Consider the following 20,879-nt stretch of genomic DNA (forward strand, 5'->3'; position numbering starts at 1 on the left):
CATGAACGTTTTGTTAAACGCTACATGAAGTAGTTTTTAGAATCGGAACGTTTTGTTAAAACTAAAAACTAAACATTCGTACCGCCAAAGTGTGTGTTTCCTTCTTTTCCCGTTATTTTAACAATCGCGGACATAAGAACACTATGTAAGTTGAAAATAACAAGTAAATAATAATATAATATTCTTGAAGTCGTTTATCAATTAAATAATATTCTTATATTTTATTTACTAAAACTAATCAACAAATAAAGAAGGGATGGTTTGCCTCTTGTGACCATCATCATCATCTTCCTTTTAATATCTCTCAATTTGTCAAAAAAAAAAACCTATGATTTTTATAGAAACAAACTACGGAAAAACATACTCATTAAAAAATATATCGCGTGACGTATTTGTGAGCTTGAATATACTTGCACATTCAAAAATAAAAGTAGCAAGATTTTTTTATCATAAGATATCAACTCACAAATTCTCCGGTCTTATTTCGCTATTTACATAATTATTTTATGATTGATGCGAATACGAGGGGGGGTATGATTGCAGTGGAAACAATAACTAGAACAAGAACGACAAGAAAATAGAAAAATGATAGATTTGATTAACAATCTAGACCTATGGATTCAATATGGGTGAAAACAAACCAAGACCTATTGGTTTGAGTGCTATCAAAATCAAGAAAGCATCCGTCAAATGATGTGTGATGACAAGTCAAGACCTATTGCCTTGAAATCAAGCCACGGATGAGAAATGCATCGCAAACAATAACAACAATCTGAATTATACGCAATAATTCAAGAAATGATGAACAAAAGTTCTTGAACAAAATTCTTCAAAAATGAGTATTACAAATGATCTATCAATGGTTATTTATAGTCTTACAAGCTATTACAAAAAGTAAACTAATTTCAAAAGGAAACTATCTATAAAAAAGAAACTACCTACTAAAGGCTTTTTGCAAAATAAAATAAAATCATTTCCAAAAATAAATAAAAAATTAGAATCTCCATCCTTAAGATAACCAAGCAAAAAACTTCACGTGTAAAGGATTGAAGTAGTCGTCACATCCCACTGTTTCACATCCCACAACAAGTCGCGTCCAAGTAATCCATCTCATCTAAATACCCCATTGGAACCGACTACTCCATTGGAACCCAAACAACTTTCGCATCCAAGTATCATTCCGAGAATTGCAACCGACAATATTTTGAGGTTGTTCGCAATTGGATCCATTGCAAGAATCACATCAGATAACACTCTGAGGTTCGCATCTAGTCATACCGATAATAAGAGACTACGGTTCATTATGATAGTTCAAAACTGGTCGTAACCAGTCGCAATTGTTAGAAATATGGTATAGTGGCACTTGGAAATCTGGGAATTGTGATAATCACTTTCTAATCGAAGTATTTGGGTGGTATTCCCAAATCCTCAATTGGATAAGACTCAGATTAAATCAGAGAAAAATAAAGAGAAATGAGAAGATATGATTTCGTGAGTACCAGAAGAAAAAAAAAGACCAAAAAACTGAATTTAGATCTTTGTCTGAAAACCACCAAAACGGTCATAAAACGGGTCAACTGAATAAAAGTCAAAATTGAGTCAATAATTTAAAAAACCGACTACTCCATTTTTTATATAGTAACATAACCTATATATAGTAACATAACCTATATAAACGGGTCAGCTCGATCCCAACCAGGGGCTGTGCCCCTTGGACCCCGCTCTCAAAGACGCTGCCCCCGGACCACCGTTCGTTCAGGGGCTTCGCCCTTAAATGACAGTGTACTTTGATACTTGATCAAACTTAAACAAATGTGTACTCCACACCTTCTTATTTGTTTAATATTTATCAAGATCACTTTTGGTCAACAAAGTAATCTCATTACACTTAAATAACATTGATAACAAATCACCAGCAGCAATCGCAACTGATAACAATCCAAGGACCGCAAACTAGTCATATGGACCACAAGTAACTGCAACGACTTCCAATATTCACAGCTTTTTACAAGTCCAATGACTTGCAACCATTCGCATTTGATCGCAACCAGTACTCGTATCAATGATAGACGATAAATATATAATCATGATGATATATCTAGCCTTTTAATATGATATTTTAGTTTATAATTATAATGTTTTCCGCATTTGTCTTTTTATGCTAATAAGATATGTCTATCTTAATTATAAAAAGATTGATGATACTAATTTCGTTTCATAAGTTTCTATTTGTTTTAAACTTGCTTTTATAAACCCTACACAAATCTTACAATAAATAAATATAAAAAATATCATTACATTATTTAATTGAACATCACTTGAATTTATTGAATATGCTGAAAACCGGTATTAAGAGACCTTTTAAACCTTGTATAAACAACAAATAAAAGCGTAATGGATGAAAACAAATTTTGTTTACTATATGAAAATTGTTTTTTTATAGGTTTGAAAACCTTCGCCCAAACCAGCTCCACTAGCAAAATACTCACACCGGTAAAAAAACGGTGGTTTAGTTTCATTCAAACTGGTTTAAAAATCAGAGCGGTTCTTGTTTTCAAACTAGTTTCGGATCATAAACCGGTTTTTGTGTGCACCTCTATTTTTTAATAGAACCAGTTAAGTATTAACCAATAAAAGTATAGAACAGTTAACTTGTTTTTTAAAAAGGCTTCACCCGGTCTTTTTAACTGTGCAACCTTAACAAAAAATTTCACTAGTCCCTTTAGTTTCCAAAATGGCATAAACGATCGGGCCTTTTATTTTGTGTATTGGACCATATATTATATTACTAGAGATTTTATTAATTGGATATTGGCCAGGCCCAGGACAAGGCTCAAAGCTGTTAAGCAGTTATGATGCGTTGATAATTAATTTTTTGGAGTTTTGAAATTTGCAACAGTATGGGCTTGATATTGAAATTTTAAAACTATTTGTGATGCAAATGAGCCCAAAACAACCAAGATAGTTATCCGCTTTTCACTATACTTTTGTGTTTCTTTTTATTTTATTTTTCCATAATCCCAAGGTTCAGATTAAATGGTTATAGTATTCATATAAGTTTTAAATGAACGCAAAGTGTTATTAAATTTCAATCTTACGGAGATTTTATACATTCAAGATTGAATGCTTCGAAGTTTTTAGTTGATTAGAGGTTAAACGCGATTACTTACGAACACATGTTTGTTTTTCTAATTATGTTCAATCCAATTTAAGTGGGGTGCTGATCAAATCAATGGGGCTAGGTTGTGTTGGATTCAGGTTCTATTTGGTTGAAAATTTTAATTATGTTCAATCAATCCAATTTAATTGAACATGTCAAGATTTTCAACACAACTAACGAGGAGTTGACATGTTTATAATTTTTTCAACCTAATTTCTTTGACAAACTATTAGAACAATTTAATTTTCCAAAAGAAAAATCTTAAACCTACTTAAATAAGTTACAAGCTCAAGCTCGGCTCGTATAAGAAAAATCCTAAACTTACTTAAATAAGTTACAAGCTCAAGTTCAGTACAAGAAATTGAATTGAGGCAAAAAAAAAAGCCTGATGTTGTTTAATTATTAAAATGGAAAAATTGTATACAAGGCTCGAGCTCAAGCTCGACTCGATTCAATTTTCTTGTACCGAGTTCGGCTCGAGCTCGTAAAGAATTATACAAGCTCGACTCGGCTCGTTTTTTGTTTGATGTGCCTAAATAAGGTCAAGATCGGCTCGAGCTCGTTAAGAAACTCATTTAATAATACCCTAAATCTTTAATTCCTCAAATATGTTTTTATTTTAAAATATAAAAATAATAAGAAATCATATTATATAAAGGCTCGTTTAGGCCCGCAAGCCTAATCGAGCATAGTGACATAGGCTTGAGCTCGAGCTTGTTTAATAAATGAGCTTAATATTAAGCTCGTGTTCGGCTCTAACTCGTTTAAAATCGGTTTCAAGTCGAGCTTTTAATGAGCCGATTCCGAGTAGCTCACGAGTAGCTTGACTCGTTTGCACTCGTAGACACCACTCCTTACGACCTTATAGCAAATACATGATTATTTGCTTCTTTGTTGAGGTTCGACTTTGTGAAACAACAAAGTGATAACTAGTTAATTATAGCGAATACATGATTATTTGCCTTTTTGTTGGATAATTAGAATATTACACATGTAGAATAATTAGAATATTACACAATTAGATGAAAAATATATATTACAAAAATAATTATATATAAATAAGTTCACAATAACTTCATAAATTATACATAAATAAGTTCACAATAATATAATTTAGTAATTTTGGTTAGAGTATGTGATGTATTTTTGTCTTACCCAACCTTTTTAAAATATTACATATTTTTTTAATAACCCAACTTAGCAATTTGGTTGAGAAGATGAGTTATTTTTTGCCTGCTCTATATTTTTTTTTATCTAGGTATAAATGGAGTCTTTAAGAGATGACGATAAATGAAATTGAGTCAAGTGTAGTACTAGAGGTACCATGACTCCGCCATAAGACAGGTTCAACTATGTGAAGGTTAGCTGGCTTCACCATGCCGCTCAACCCACTCTCCTCACATTTCTCTTATTTATACTTATATTATATACTTCATTACTTGCACATTTCCTTTTGTATCATAGTTTATAATATTTTTTTCTTGTTAAATATTACAGGTTAAGTGTTTTTTAATAACTTTATTAAGTTTTAGCTTTGAAATCATCAAGGTTGTAGAACCCGCTACTCGGTATCTGTTCGGCCGACTGTCGAGTAGCGAGTACTCGGGAGTACCTGTTTGGCCGACTGTCGAGTAACGAGTACTCGAAAGTACTCAAGAGTATTCGGGGAGTACTCAGATTCGGTAATTCATGTAGAAATATTTTTAGGGAAATTATATATGTCAAAATCTTAAGTTAAAGTCGTAATTTAATTGAAATATATAACAAAATTAGATACATGTGAATACACAAAAACTGAAAAACATACAATGGCCTCACAATAATTACTAAAACTTTAAGATATATATGTAGTATTAATCACATATGAGTGTGTTAAATAATAAATCATTAAGTATATTATACATATTAATCATTGAGTTGACCGAGTTTTACATTACTGGTCCTTTCTGTAAGGGGCCAATAGGGGAGTACTTGGATTTTGTAACTCGCATCGGTAAGGGACCGAGTAAGGAGTACTTGACCGAGTAGTTGGTCAACTCGACGAGTTTTACAACACTGGAAATCATGTAATGCTAATATTTGGCTCATTGAATATGTATGTTAATATATCTTTCTCAACCATACCATTACTTTTCATTTAGTTGTTAATATGAATTCTTGAATAATAGGACTTTTGGTAGGGTAAATATGAAATCTAGTCATCGCTAGGTAAGTAACATTCTAAATCACTTGTTTGGTGACTGATTTAAGAAATTTGGTATGTGCAAGGGGTTAAAATGCATATTCATAAACTTATTTTTGAAACAAATTTGTTATATTAGAGGATTTTGTGTTGTATTGACTTATATAATCCACGAAAAAATATGTAGAATACTAGAAGTCAACAGAAAACAACAGTCAAATATTAAAGTTTAATATTTGGTGGTCAAATTTTAATAAACGAGACTTGTGTTTAAATAGAATAAGAAGTTGAGTAAAATACAAAAATGGTCCATGTGGTTGGTTGATTTTTTAAATAAATCTTGGTTTTTCAATTGTAACTTTGATTGTCATCATGGTTTAATTTGGTATGGTTTGCGTCTATATCTTATGTTTTTCAATTATATCTTTTACTTTAAATCTGTAAAATAAACATCTCTCCCCGTAAGACTAGCCTATCATCATCATCATCTATTTCTCACAAACTCTCTGCCTCTCTCTCTCACACACACACACACACACACACTAGTTACATCACCATTATCGTCGATCACCTCTGTCCAATGCAACAATCTCATTTCCTCTCCTTTGTTTCTCATACCCATACTTGCTTGTCGCTTCGTCTAGCTGCTCTCATAATCTCTCATCAACGTCTCTTACCAACGCCACCTTTCTTTCCTTTGTGGTCCCAACATCAATTTGATGATTTTGAGTTGTATAAACAAGCCCAAAATTTCACAATCTATGATGGATGTTTAACATCTACTTCGGTAACCATTTTTTCGATAACTCATTTAATGTACGTATGAGATAAAATCGAATGAGGTATCAACTACACGATCCTTACTAGGGATGTGTTTGGTTCCGAAACAGGCCTGGAACCAAAATAACAAAAAACAGAATTCACCAAAGCATAGAATTGATAAATTGAGCGATCTTAGGGACATGTTTCAGTTTAGGTCTTAGCTGGTTATTTCGGGTATAAAATCGGGAATAACCAAAATGCATGGATTGTATGCTTTGGAACCGAAAATAACCGATATAGGTATTGGAACTAAAAAACAAAAACCATGGAGATGTTTGGTACAAAAATGTTTAAAGGGGTTGTTTGGTACTTATATCTAAATGTAGGGAGTTGTTTGGCTAAATGTATCAATGTGAATGAAGTGAGGTGCATGGCATGACATTCTCGAGGAATCAAACACATACCACAGAGGACAATCAAGAGAGAGAGAGAGAGAGAGAGTTGGTATGGGATGACTTGTAATTGGTGAGTGAGCGCCGAATCAGGTTAGGGTAATTGGGAAAGAAGTTGGTTGTGATGCGTAGGGATGAGAATTTGGTCCGGAAATCCGAACCGAATTAGGCCGAAATAAGCAATTCAATTCAGTTAGTTCTCAGGTATCTATGTTAGGCTTATTTGGTTTTCGGGTTATTCGGTCCGAGTTACCCAAATAAGGGTTTATTCGATTCTAAATACCCGACCCGAAATTGAAAAATCATTTTTTTAATCATATTTTTCTTGCTACACCGAATGACCTACATTCAATCGATTCGATCGTGTTTTTCCTTGTCCCTCCTTCTGTGATTGAGTCGTATGTTGCTTCATAACTATATCTCAAGATTTTGGTGTTTGTATTTTACATTTTTATATCTCAAGAATAGTTAATTCGTGTTTACATTCTTACTACACAAATTCTAACATTTTTTTACACATTTGAAACAATTATGTATATTTTGCATTATTTTTAATTAACAAATTTGTTTCTTTAAAAGATTTGTTATGGAATCATAAGCTAAAAAAATCATTAAAAATACAATGTTTATAATAATATTGTAAATGTTATTCGGGTTATAGAAACCTAATACGGTTTATTCGGTATTTTTCGGTTATATTAGGTCGTTAATCATCTTGTATATGTTATCGGGGTAATAACTGAACCAAATCGATTAATACCCGAACCGAATCGAACCCATATTGGTTATTTGGTCTGGTTTTCAGTTCATGCAATTACCCTTACTCGGGTTTTTGGTTATTTAAATCCGGATCAGTTCGGTCTAGTCCCGACCCGAATAACATCCCTAGTGGTGCGAAAGACGTGGTGGTGATAGAAAATGGGGCCATTAAGTTTTAAAATTACAATTACAATATCAAATAATGGAAAATAAAGTTAAGGACAAAGTAGTCATTTTAGATTTCATTAGACCAAAACAAAAATAAAATAGATCCGGAGGACAATCAAGTGTTATAACTTATAACTGGAAAAACAGAATCGGTTAAAAAAATTCATTAAAATGTAGGGTAAATAGCACAAAAAAACACTCTTTTTACACAGAAATTCGATTTTGACATCGTGTTTTTTTTTGTCAATTTTGACACCGTGTTTTCTAATTTGTTACAATTCTGACCACTTGACCAGTTAACCAGGTTATATGCTGACGTGGCATGATAACGTGTCAGTTTTGATGACGTGGCATGCTGACATGATATACTGACGTCTCAAAATTGAATTTTTTTTCCACAAAAAACACTAAGTTTTCACTTTTTTTCGATTTTGACACTATGTTTTTTTTGTTCCAATCGAACATCATTTATCAAATTTTGTCTATTTTCCATTTGAAAGCGTATAAATATATATATATTTTATTACATTTTAAACCGTATAAACATATTTTTTTCTTTTAAAAACCACATTTTTATTTAAATACAAGGTGTTTTTTTTTTACATTCAAAGCATTAGTTATATCATGAGAATCAAACTTACCATAAGCTTCTAATAAGATGTAAAAATTTGATGGATTGCAAACTTGATATCCGAGTTTTGATCGACTACACGCCTCCAAACCTCCAAACACATTTTAAAGTTGCATATTTAATATAAAATACAATTTTTATATAACTAATACATATTTATACATAAATGAAAAAAAACATATTTATACGGTTTAAATGTATTAAAAAAATATTTATACGGTTTCAAATAAAAAATTGTCAACATTGAACAAAATTGGAAAAAATGATGTTCGATTTGGAACAAAAAAACATAGTGTCAAAGTTGAAAGAAAAAATTAAACTTAGTGTCAAAATCGAAAAAAATGAAAACCTAGTATTTTTTGTGAGAAAAAAAATTCAATTTTGACACGTCAGCATATCATATCAGCATGCCACGTCAGCATATAACCTGGTTAACCGGTCAAGAGGTCAGAATTATAACAAATTGAAAAACACATTGTCAAAATTGACACAAAAAAAAAACACGGTGTCAAAATCGAATTTCTATGTAAAAAAAATGTTTTTTGTGCCATTTACCCTAAAATGTAAGGACAATATTGTAATTTACTCTATTTTATTTTAATATGTACTAACTCATATTCTTCACCTAGCGATGAACATGGGGCGCAACCGAAACCGAATCGGTACCGACCCAAGAATTCCGAATACAAAAATGGATGGAAACTCAGTACCGAGCAGGCGAGCATAGAACCGAATTAGGAGTATTGTGGTATCGGTCATGGTACCGATTTTCAGTACTAGAACCAAATCGGAGGGGAGAAAATGTCAACTTTCTCTTAAGGGGCAAATCTGCCCACTGTCGAAAATTTTAGTTTTTATGCTATCATCTACATCATAATGTTCGATTCTTTATCCTTCTGCTATTTACAGCCCCATATTAATATCTATAATTTGTAATTGTGGCTGAGATATATATGAAGTCAAGTTTGTTGTTATCTTCAAGTTTAGACATTACATTTCAAGTGTAGACATTACCCAATTATGTTGGTTACAAAGTACTGTTTACACTTTGGCCACCCTTACCAATGGCATTATGGCAACCTAGTTTCATAAATAGTAATGTATTTTTATATGCGTAAGTGTGTAAGATTCATAAATATTATAGTATGTTATCACTGTTAGCATTCATCAATTAATCAATATCATTTCATAATCTCATAATCACATTATGACATCTTACACATGTCAAAATATTTAAGCATAAAATCATAAAATTGCTAGATGTTACATACAGTAACATTATTCGTACTCAATTTGTCCATATTCATTTTATTTGTGAATATACCTTAACAAACCCTTGGTAGCAGTTACGAATAACAAGATTTATAGTTGTTTCCGTTGAAATGCTTTACATGTTTTCTCTTGTTAATAATCAATTTCGACTAGTTTTTTGTTAATTTACCAGGTGCAAAACAACATCATGGCCTGATGATTTGTTATCGCTATGAAGTTTGATTAAGTTTATCTTTCAGATGAACAATTGAATTTGAAAAACTGAATCAAAGTGTCAGTTTGATTTGTTGGCAAAATGAAATGAAAGTTTGAAGATCTGTTGCTTTTGTATAAAATTCCGATAAAAAATCGACATCCCTTTAAAGAGTTTGCTTCATCAAATAGAACCAATCCATATACACGAACTTGAGATCTAAATTTTGTTTATGAAATTATTTTTCAATAATGGAGGGAATCGTACCTTCAATCACATGCGAAAACCCTGGTTTCTAGCTTCAAACTTGGATAGAAACTTGCTTCACCTCATTTTGTTGTCAATCTCAAGTTTCAATTTTTTCATGAAATTATTTCATTAATGGAGAGGAATCTAAAGTTTATTGTCATAGATTCGGTTATCACTTTCTGTTTTCAAAATTGATCATATCTCTGAATCATGGTTTTAGGATTCGTTATAAAAAGTTCTAGCATTATTTGAAAGAGAATATACATACAATGCGGACCACAATGGACTGTAAGATTGAATTTTGAAAGGGAGTGAAATCAACCACTCCATTAACTTCGAAGTTTTGATTTCATAAACCCTAAAGTTTCACATCATGTGCACGCTCCATGGCTGGCTGTTGGGGGGACCTTTGGGGCCATCTCCCACGGATCTTCGTCCTATCTTATCACCCAATTGATCATCACCCAGGTAGGTACATCTCTCTCTCTCTCTCTTTTTCTCTCTCTATCCACATCACTCGAGCGTTTGAACGATAACACCCGTTGATTGTAATTTCAAATGTGAAATCCCTAACCCTAAATTTTCATCAAATCAGTGAAAAGAACTATTGCCATTTGTGCATATATGCGATAGTTTCTTTCATCTTTTGTCTTTTGCTTTGATGTCTTTCATAACGGAGACCACTGTAACTGTCTTATCTTTCTGCTATTTCACCTTTCGTAAACGACATTAACAAAGTCATTTTCATCCATCTGTTTATGAATATGCCATTTTGAGTTGTCTGATTGATGCTTCCATTGAAACCCTCCACTCAACACCCTCATCCCAATTCCCTAAAGATTTTTAATACGACAGTGGTACTTTTTTTTAGTAAAGAAACTGTCATAATCTTACATACGAAAGAAATACTTGCTGCCATGAATACCTTATTATCCAGAAAGTTTAGGTTTCGGGTCAAACTCAAATTAGCAGATAATGACTGTTCGAAACTGACTACCATTGTTGAAAACCACGCTTGATAACTTGATAAACAGCACAATATATATAGTCAAAAGATTTGAAAAATAAAAGTTTAATGGTGGGTGGTGGTTATTAAGAGAATGAAATTAAAGGTAGAAACCAGAAAACAGGAATGGGACTCTGTAGTGGTAGACCAAAGTGAAACATATAGACAGAATCTTGTGTCTTTTCTGTCTCTTGAACGTTTTTTAGCATTTACATTAACTCCATGATTTCAAGATTTCTAAATTTATTTTTTATCTTGTCAATGGCTCACAGTAAAAAAAAAAAAAAAAAAAAAAAAAAAAAAAAAAAAAAAAAAAAAAACTTTAGCCAAAATAAAAAGTAATCATAAACAATAGAAAATGGAAAACAAAAGATGAATGAGAAATAAACAAGTAGAATGTCAAAAAGATCATTAAAGATGACATCATTGAGTAGTAAGGAACTGGTCATTCAACATACACTTCCATTAGTACCTTCCACTTTAAGATTTTAAAAAGATCTTGGTTTTCAAATGCAGAAAGAAAGGTGTAAAATTGCAAAATGGGGAGCATATATCTTTTAGAAAAGTAAAGGAATATGAATATGGCTAACAAAGGAGAAGCATACTTTACAAATGACCAATCAGCAAGCCGCCCTAATGGACCAATATTCCTTTTATTTAGTAGAATGAAATTATTTGAGGTAAAGAATTAGATTTAGGACCACAACCAGACAAACTTAAGTGCACAATAAGTTCAAAGTATCAGTCTTTATCCCCACTTCACCATCTTCCAACTGCATAACTTTATTCCCATTATAACTCCTTACTCATCTTTAAGTGTGAATATGCAAAAAGATGAACAACTACACTTATGTTGTATGTACTATGTATTATCATCACTCCTCAAGTCTTAGTTGTTGGTGACATGACTCAAGTAATGGACTTTTATACCAATAACAAGTTGGTAATAGAGGGTGTAGGAGGGTTTAAGGGGGTCCTTGGGATGACACTAATTGATTTGTCCTTTCTAGAGGCCCTCCAAATTGAATTTATGTGGTACTAAAAGTCCATTTGCTAGCTATTGAGAAAACAAGTTATGGATTCTTCTTGCCCCTAGGGGTTTAGCAGTGATATATTTGCATAAATGGTCAAGGTTTCGAATCTCAATAGTTGCAATTTAGAAGTTTTGGTTCCAATATAGATTAAGTTTTTTGTGGACACCGCAAGCTTATGCCAGCCACCTAGCGAACCATCTTGGTGATTTTAGTATCATCAAACATTTTAGGTAATTGGAATTTACACAAGTACCAAAGGGTATTTAAGTTATGCTCACATATGAGTTAGGAGGTGCAGAAATGCATAATTAAGTATAAAATGGCCTCCACCGTTGCCGACACTAGCGGGCCCTTCGCTCCACCCATAACAGGTTCAACAAGATGGGGCTTCATGAGGTTCACGAGAATATTAAAGTCGTTGCATATAATTAAAAAAAAAATCCAACTACATATACAAACTCCGGTCTACTCAAAATCAACACCAATAATTTCAATCCCAACAAACAATCAAATCATTTTTGGATTTTATTTATCGTTTTAATTCTCGTATTTAGGATTATAATTTTCGTTTGTAGTTGTGTTTTTTCTTAATGAAATGATTCTTTTTTTAAAATTTTAGTTATTTATTTATTTTTTAATTTATTAAATGTTTTAATGTTTTTTAATCAAAATTAGGATGGTTGTGAGATAGGTTTATTAGGTACTAAGTTGTGGAGATGGAAGTAAAAGGAAAAAAAATTAACAAGGGTCGGAAGGATTAGGAAGAAAGGACTAGTGATTACTGAAAGCTGGCTAAGGCTGCAAGGTATGGGCCCGTTGAGGATTGAAAGTTGGCTAAGGTTGCAAGGTATAGGTCCGTTGAGGATTGGATGTTATAACACCAAACCTTGTCACTCACATTCCAACATGTTATAACATGAAGTGGTGTGTTCCAATGTTATAACATGAGAGAGAGAGAGAGAGTACTCATGTTTCAATATGATATGACACCAACGCCTGTTGTGATATGTCTTCGGCTTAACTCCGTCTCTTTGAGGGATGGGAATGAAGGGCCTGAGAATCACAACAAAGAAAACAATATCGTCAGTCGTCGTCTGGGAGGCAGTCCCGGAATGAGGCTCCGACGATCAAGTTAGTTGGTCTCTTCGAGAGAAGGTGAAAAAACAGGGGTAAGTAAGAGGTTAAGGGTGGTGTTTTTTCAATCCCTTCTCTTGGACGAGAAGGGGCCTTTTTATACATGTGGTCAGGGGGATAGAGCCCTGACAGTATCTTCTACATTTTCAGGTTTGGCAAGGATAGATGACATAAGATTGGTAGATCGTGCTCCGTGAGTGGTTTTTTGCTATTGGTACAAGTTTGCCAGGCGCGACGCCCTGAGCACTACACCTGTCACTCTGGGAGGCAATTGGTACTATTTTGTCTTGATGCTGACCTTGGCGTTTGGGTGCCAAGGAAAGAACACGGATCGCAAGGGAGAGGATGTGACGTTAGGCATACGCCGTACTTTGCCCAAACCGTCTATCAGACTGACGGTTTCGTTATGTTTGATGTATTCTTGGTGGGATACGTTATCAAATCCTCTGGGCGTTTGCTTAGGGTAGCTGAGTTGTTCTAGCTTAGATCTGGACACACGTTAGTTGGGGATGGCTCTTTGACAACTTCTGACTTGATGGAGGCATTTGTACAGACGGTTTTCATGATCATAACTGCTTGAACTTCACACTTGCATTTAAATCTTCCCCCATTTGTGTCAGTTCCCCTTTTATTTTTTGCTTCTTCCTACTTCAGCTACATATTTTCCTATTTCTCTCTGTTTTTCGACGAATAATGGTTGACCCAAATACCGAAATCGTTTCTTCTCCGAGCGAGTTAGTCGGTCTTCAAGAGCGGTTTTGTTTCCTCCCTAAAATGGTGTGGAATACCCTCGAAAGGGGGCTATAATTTCTCGTCCACCGGAGGGGAAAGTTGAAGTCCACATTCTGATCTTCGAGGCTGGTCTCAGGCTGCCAACGACATACTTTTTCGATGAGGTAATGTGTCAGTATGGCTTCCGCGTGGATGACTTAACTCCAAACGCTATCAACAAGATTGTTGGTTTTGAACTCATCTGTCGGACCCTTGGAGTTCTGCTACAGTTTTGGGCATCCAAAGCTTTCTTCAATTCTTCTACTCAGTCTGGTGCTCAGACTTTTTCCAAAATTCGGGGTGTTCATGCCTTTATCATTAACCATAAAGCTCCGAAGAAGAACTAGCAAGACTGGTGGCTCTAGGTAAATCGCAACCATGTCGGTTTTGGCTATCCTCGTTTGACTACTTTTTCTGATCGAGCACCAGAACTGTGGGGTGCCAGTGCCACTGTGGCACAAACATTGAAGACCATTTACATCAATGGCGAGGATTGGGAGGATCATATGCTGGTTGCAGTTCGAATGAGCGCTGCTTGGAGGGCTCGGGGGATGATGCCTCAGTTCTAGGTTGAGAAGGACGGTAAGTACCTCTCCTCCCCCTCCCCTTTTAGATTGTTGTTTTCTTGTGTGTTTTGCAAACTATATTGGCTTGTTTACGTTCTTCTCCCTCGATTTGCCTGAGGTATTTTTCAACCCTATATTTGAGCTCGTCCCTAGATTTTGGCACTGTTCCTTGCATTTTCCTTGATATGGGGCCTAAGAGTAGCCCTTAGGCGAAGGCGCCCGTGACTAGAAATTCCTCGTGACCGGGGACGCTCAGGGTCGCGAGGGTAAACCGATCAGAGTATGATCAGATGGATTCTCCCTCTTTTTGCTTGCATTCCATGATAGAGTTGACAGCTCTTCTGACTTTCCTCAACTGTATGAATTTGTGGAGAAAAAGATACATCAACTGTTCAAAGCTGGAGATACTTCCCGAACGTAGCGCCTTGAACCATTTTCTAGCATTTCTCGATAGCATTACCGGGAAGTAGGTGCAGGTAAATCTTTTGTCCATCCGAAGGGATGTCATTGTCTACTTGTAGGTGTCTATGTGTTCGTCGGGATCTGTCGTGCCGTCATACTTTGGGATGTTTGGGATCATGGCAGAATGTAATATTTCATATTGTAATAGCTCTTGGCAGAACACCGAGCTAATACTTGTTACGGGGCTGTTCATGTGTAGGTAGTTGGGCGCTCCGCTGACCATCGCCTGTTGTACGTGGTATAGGCTGTTGTACCATTGGCTATACTTGTAATGGTACTTGTGATTATACATGGTCTCTTGAGGTATATACGATACATGTGTGGAGTACTCATGCATCGGCTGATTCGGCTGCGAACTCGACTTCGTTGGCCTCGTAGTGTGTGAGTTCATCCCCTGCGTTGGTGTGCCTTGAATTGAAAGAACCTGAACTTTCTAAACTTTTGTATTTCTGAAAGACCCAAACTTTCATACTTCAATATTGTTACTCCAAAACATGCTACATGTATATTCATAAAACAATATTTTACATTGATAGTTTATTTACATAGACTGGATACAAACCAACTATTAAGATTTTTACAAAGTTTTATATATATTACATACATTCCCAGGAATACAATACAAAAGTTATAATATTATATATTCTACATCTTCTACCAGTACAAAACTATACTTGATGCTTATCACATGCAATAGTTTAAACATTGAGAGAGATAAGCGGGTGACGCTTAGTGAATTCAATAACAGTTACAATATAACATTATGTCATATACATATCAATATGACATAAGCAAAGAGGGTCAAGGAACAAGAAAGGCAAAAAATAGTATCATATGACAGACTTTTCATATCAACGAATAATCAGATTCAAAGATTTGTACTCGATGAGACATAACAATTTCAATACTTGATATACATCAATTAGACTTCAGCCAAAGTGGCGCAGAAAATATAATTTCAGAATTCCATTTTGCTAGAATACACAGGCTTTCAGCCTTGTCTTTGTATTCTACTAATGCCAAAGTGATGCTTATGTCATACACTTCAGGGTTAAAGGCTACATACCAGTACCCAAGTGATGCTTATGTCATACACTTTATGGTCAAAGGAATAGCTCATTATCATAATAACATGGGAAAGCACATTGTACATATAACACATAACATACAATTGTCCCTATATTGAACTCACCGTGAAATAACCGGGGATTAAATGATAATTTAGACAGCACTTCGGCTCTAAATATAACTTTCTGTGACGAAACCGAGGATTTTTATCGAAAACCGGACCTTACGCGGGCAGAGTTTCGACTTGAAAATATAATTTTCTCGAGAACTTCGGAGCATCGGGGCTTGCTTCAGGTGTCGGGAATGATACTGGAGCTTCGGGGGGGTTAAAAGTGGGTAAAAAGGGGTTTAGAGAGTGAGAGATATACGCGAATGTAACCTAAAACCGGAGACCCTCGGTCTCTATTTATAGGGGATCGAAGCTGCTGACTATGCTGGGCGTAAGTCCTCGGTACGTTGGGCGTACTGCGAGGCGGCCATCTACGCGGGGCGTACATGCGATGTGTCATCGAATCAGAACTCGAGCTCGGACGTGGCTATCTTATCTGATACGTGTGTCTCGTGCGAAGAGAGAAGGACGTGGCCAACTACGGGTCGCATATATGCGAAGTACGTTGGGCGTACCCTTCAAATAAGGCTTCAAATTTTCATTTATAAACTTTAAAAATTCATATCATTTGCGTACGAGCTCCGTTTTTTATGTTCTTTATATCCACGCGTAGGTGAGATTATACTCTACAACTTTCATTTAGATTCCATTGACTAATTTTGAATTTATTTTTAATGTTATATTTTTAATAGACTGGGACAGGAAAAGTCCGTTAAAAATTCATAACTTCTTCATCCAATGTCCGTTTTCGTCTGTCTTTCTACCGTTGTACCATTATTGACGAGACCTTCGATTCTCGTTTAGGTTGCATTGGCTAAAAATCACTTGATCTTTATTTCGAGTTTTTAGCTGTCTACTTCTATACCGAAACTTAGAAAAATCATAACTTCCTCATACGAAGTCAGATTTGGACGTTCCTTTTATGAAAATTATCGGTTTAACGAATACTACGACTTTCATTTATATCATAAGGGCTAAAAAGTAGTTTATTGAAAACTCATTTTTTACGTCATTCGGTGTCATGCCAGTTCAGTTGCGAAATTCAAATAGTCATAACTTCTTCGTTATAACTCGGATTTCGATGAGGTTTTCGCCTAAATGTTTCTAATGAGATTCTCTACAACTTTCAATAATAAAATTGTACATATTTCAAATTTTATATTTTCATTAAATTTCAATATTTGACATTAGATTAGAATCTCATAAGACTTCCAATATTTTCCGAGTGATTCTAAACATAGTTTTACTTCAATTCCAGTAAAAACGATCTGTTAGAACTCAATACTCAATATCACATAATATTTCATAATATTATTCATTACAAAACACGATTTCAAAACGTGTATGTTACATGAATGTTGTGGGTTTGTGGCTGCGTTTGAGGGTACACGTCTTGGTAGTGGTATATATGAATACGGGTTGAACAGTGGTTGTTGTGAAAATAGTGAGATATGTGACATGGCGTCCATCGGGGAAGATTGATGGCCTGCAGGTGATGCGACTGAAAGAATAGTTTCAGGGGACCAAGCGTTGGTCCCCTCCTGTCGCCTCGATGGTTGTGGTTGATCTATTGTTTGTTGTGATTGGGTGGTCGACGCTCTTTGAGGCGTTGTTCTAGTAGTCGTGGCCGGATGCTCCGTTGCGACGGGCGGCGGTCACCATAGATTAGCGATCAACTCCGTCGCGGGGCCGACTGACGGCGTCTGATTGAGCGGCTGTCCTTCCAGTGTCGAAGGACCGCTTCCGTCAAGGGACTGCATTGGTCTAACCGGGCTAATGTTTTCACCTTCCTGCCGTATCGGTCATTTATTCGTCATTTCCGACGCCTGATGTTGTGAAGTGGGTTGTGTCGTACTAGGTGCACGTCCGGATGGCACCAACTGTTGTGATATGTCCCCAGCTTAACTCCGTCTCTTTAAGGGATGAGAATGAAGGGTTTGAGAATCACAGCAAAGAAAACAAGATCGTCAATCATCGTCCAGGAGGCAGTTCCGGAACAAGGCTCCGACGATCAAGTCAGTTGGTCTCTTCGAGAGAAGGTGTAAAAAGGGGTTAGTAAGAGGTTAAGGGTGGTGTTTTTTTGATCTCTTCTCTTGGAGGAGAAGGGGCCTTTTTATACATATGGTTAGGAGGACAGATCCCCGATAGTATCTTTTACCTTTTCAGGTTTGGTAGGGATAGATGGTCTTTGATTGGTAAATCGTGCTCCGTTGGTGGTTGTTTGCTATTGGTGCAGGTTTGTCAGGTGCGGTGCCATGAGCGCTACACCTGTCGCTCTGGGAGGCAATTGATACATTTTGTCTTGACGCTGACCTTGGCGCTTGGGCGCCAAGGAACGAATACGGGATGGCAATGACGAGGGCGAGGACGTGGCGTTAGGCATACACCACCCTTTGCCCAAACCGTCTATCAGACTGACGGTTCCGTTATGTTTGACTTATTCCTGATGGGATACGTTATCAACGCCTTAATCATTTTTTTCATATATAAAAACTGAAGTGAACATCCAAAAGGACATTGTTTATGTGTATAAGGTTAAATGATTAAACATGTTAAAATTTAAATAATCATCATGTTTTTATGGTTTTAATAAGTAATTTAAATAATAAACATGTTTTATCTCTTACTCTATTATTTGTTAGTAAAATCACTTGTTTTTGTGAAATATTAACGGTATGTTAATGAAAAATACAAAAAAAAAAACCGAAACCAAAACTACTCAATTATAACTGGTTTTTCTAAAATCAAAATCTGATTATTTTTTTAGTTGCAATTGCCCAACACCAAAAGAAACCATGTTCGCTCCTAAGGCTGCCTGAAGTGGAGACCTCTCCACGTGTGAGATGCTTATGTGGAGGGTCTCTCCACGCGTGAACACCGTCCCCATTAATGGTGGGTTGGTTGTGACGTGAAGCCAAGGATGGACAAAGACGAAGAAAAGGATTGGCTGGCCATTTTTTGACCGTTGAAAAGCATTAAATAAAAAATGTTTTTTTATTTTAACTTATTCTCTTTATATATACATCCATTTTTACATATATTTTTCAAAACAAACACACAAACTCTTTCAAATCAAACACACACATTCAATAAAAATGGATAACGATTCTGATGGCGAGTTGGTTTTGCACACACTATTGTCTGCGGCACAAGACATGATTCATGAGAGAGGCGAAAGTTCACACGACGAGAAAAAAAATAGAAAATGGATCGACCGGGATCAAGAGGTGGCAAATGAACTTTTGGTACGTGATTATTTTGCCCCTGATAGTTTATATGGCCTATCGAAATTTGAAGAAAGTTTTCGTATTAGTAGAAATTTATTCTTACGTATAGCTAGAGATTTGGAACGTAGTTATGAATTTTTCCAATTACGATGAGATGCTAGAGGTAAACGTGGTTTTACTACAATACAAAAATGTACAACCGCTCTTAGACAATTGGCATATGACATAACCGCAGACGCATCAGATGAGTATTTGAAAATGTCTGAGATGACGGGTCGAGAATGTACATATAATTTTTGTGAGTATGTTATAGAGCTTTACCGTGACATATACTTGCGACATCCGACTAAAAGTGATGTTGAACAATTGTATGCCGCACATCAAGCTTAACATGGTTTTCCAGGGATGCTTGTATACATTGGGAGTGGGCAAATTGTCCTAATGCGTGGCGTGGTCAATCCACACGAGATGATCATGGGGTCCAAATTGTTATATTAGAGGTAGTTGTTTCACATGACCTATGTTTTTGGCATGCATTCTTTGGTATGACGAGATCCAACAATGACCTGAATGTGCTTCAAGCGTCTCCGTTATTTAACAATATTTTGCAGGGTAAAGCACCAGACATGTCATACGTTGTGAATGAAAATTAATATAAGTATTGGTATTACCTAGTTAATGGGATCTATATAGAGTATGCTACATTTGTCAAGTCATATTCATTTACAGTCGATAAAAAACAAAAACTGTTCAAGTTAGCACAGAAGGATGTGGATCGGGCGTTTGGAATCCTAAAACAAAAGTGACACATAATCAAACATTCAGCACGAACATGGGATAGGGAAAAACTAACGACGGTGTTGACTGCTTGTGTTATTATACATAACATGATAATAGAAGAAAAGGACAGGACTATTTGTTCATATACCGGGAATTATATACTTAATCCACTTGCAATAATACAAGTTGGCAGCCTGGCATACTTCTCTAGGGTTTTGGAAATACAAAATCGTGAAACACATCACAATCTACGTCACGATTTGACCGAGCATATATGGGGGAGGCAACTCCAATTGGGAAATAACGATGAAGACGAAGAAGATGAGGGCGATGATGATGAGACGAATGCAGACGATGACGACGAGGCGGATGAGGGCGTTGAGGACGACGACGACAACAAATAATATTTGTCTATGGTTTTTATGTTTTAAGGTTTTTTTGTTTTTTAATTAAGTAGTGTAATGTTTGATTTGTTATGTTTTATGTTTATTTTAGTAATTTAGGTTTTAAATTTCTATGTTTTAAATTAATGAAATGTAGTTTTATTTTTTTGTGCTTTCAAAAAATTTATTTTTGTTATAAATTTTGTTTTTTTATTTAATATAATGTTACAAAAAATAAAAAATAAAAAAATTATTTTTGTTATAAATTATGTTTTTTTTATTTAATATAATGTTACAAAAAGTAAAAAAAAATTTTAAAAAAAATGAATATTGTTAATGGTAACCATTTTTTATGTGTAGTTGCTTGGTGGTGAATCTAACGTGACGCAGATGTGACACCCTTTATTCGGTAGGTTGGTGGTGACTACTCTCCACAACCTAATGTGCAGTCATGTAAGCAACTACCAAATACGGTTGTTAAGTGTCATATATATAACTTTCATTCACAATG

The 20,879-nt window shown here is 35.2% G+C and overlaps 1 long non-coding RNA gene across 1 annotated transcript; it reads right to left on the reverse strand.

The window, feature by feature from the left end:
• Nucleotides 1–828: 828 nt before the first annotated feature.
• Nucleotides 829–10,748, reverse strand: LOC145088531 (uncharacterized). Its single transcript, XR_013701167.1, has 2 exons — nt 9,847–10,748; nt 829–1,268 (listed from the first exon to the last, which is right to left on the reverse strand). It is a non-coding gene; the product is annotated as an uncharacterized LOC145088531 (long non-coding RNA).
• Nucleotides 10,749–20,879: the final 10,131 nt, after the last annotated feature.

The sequence above is a fragment of the Lactuca serriola genome, chromosome 2, assembly GCF_051521515.1.
Source record: "Lactuca serriola cultivar US96UC23 chromosome 2, Lser_US96UC23_V15, whole genome shotgun sequence".
Lineage (NCBI taxonomy): Eukaryota > Viridiplantae > Streptophyta > Magnoliopsida > Asterales > Asteraceae > Lactuca > Lactuca serriola.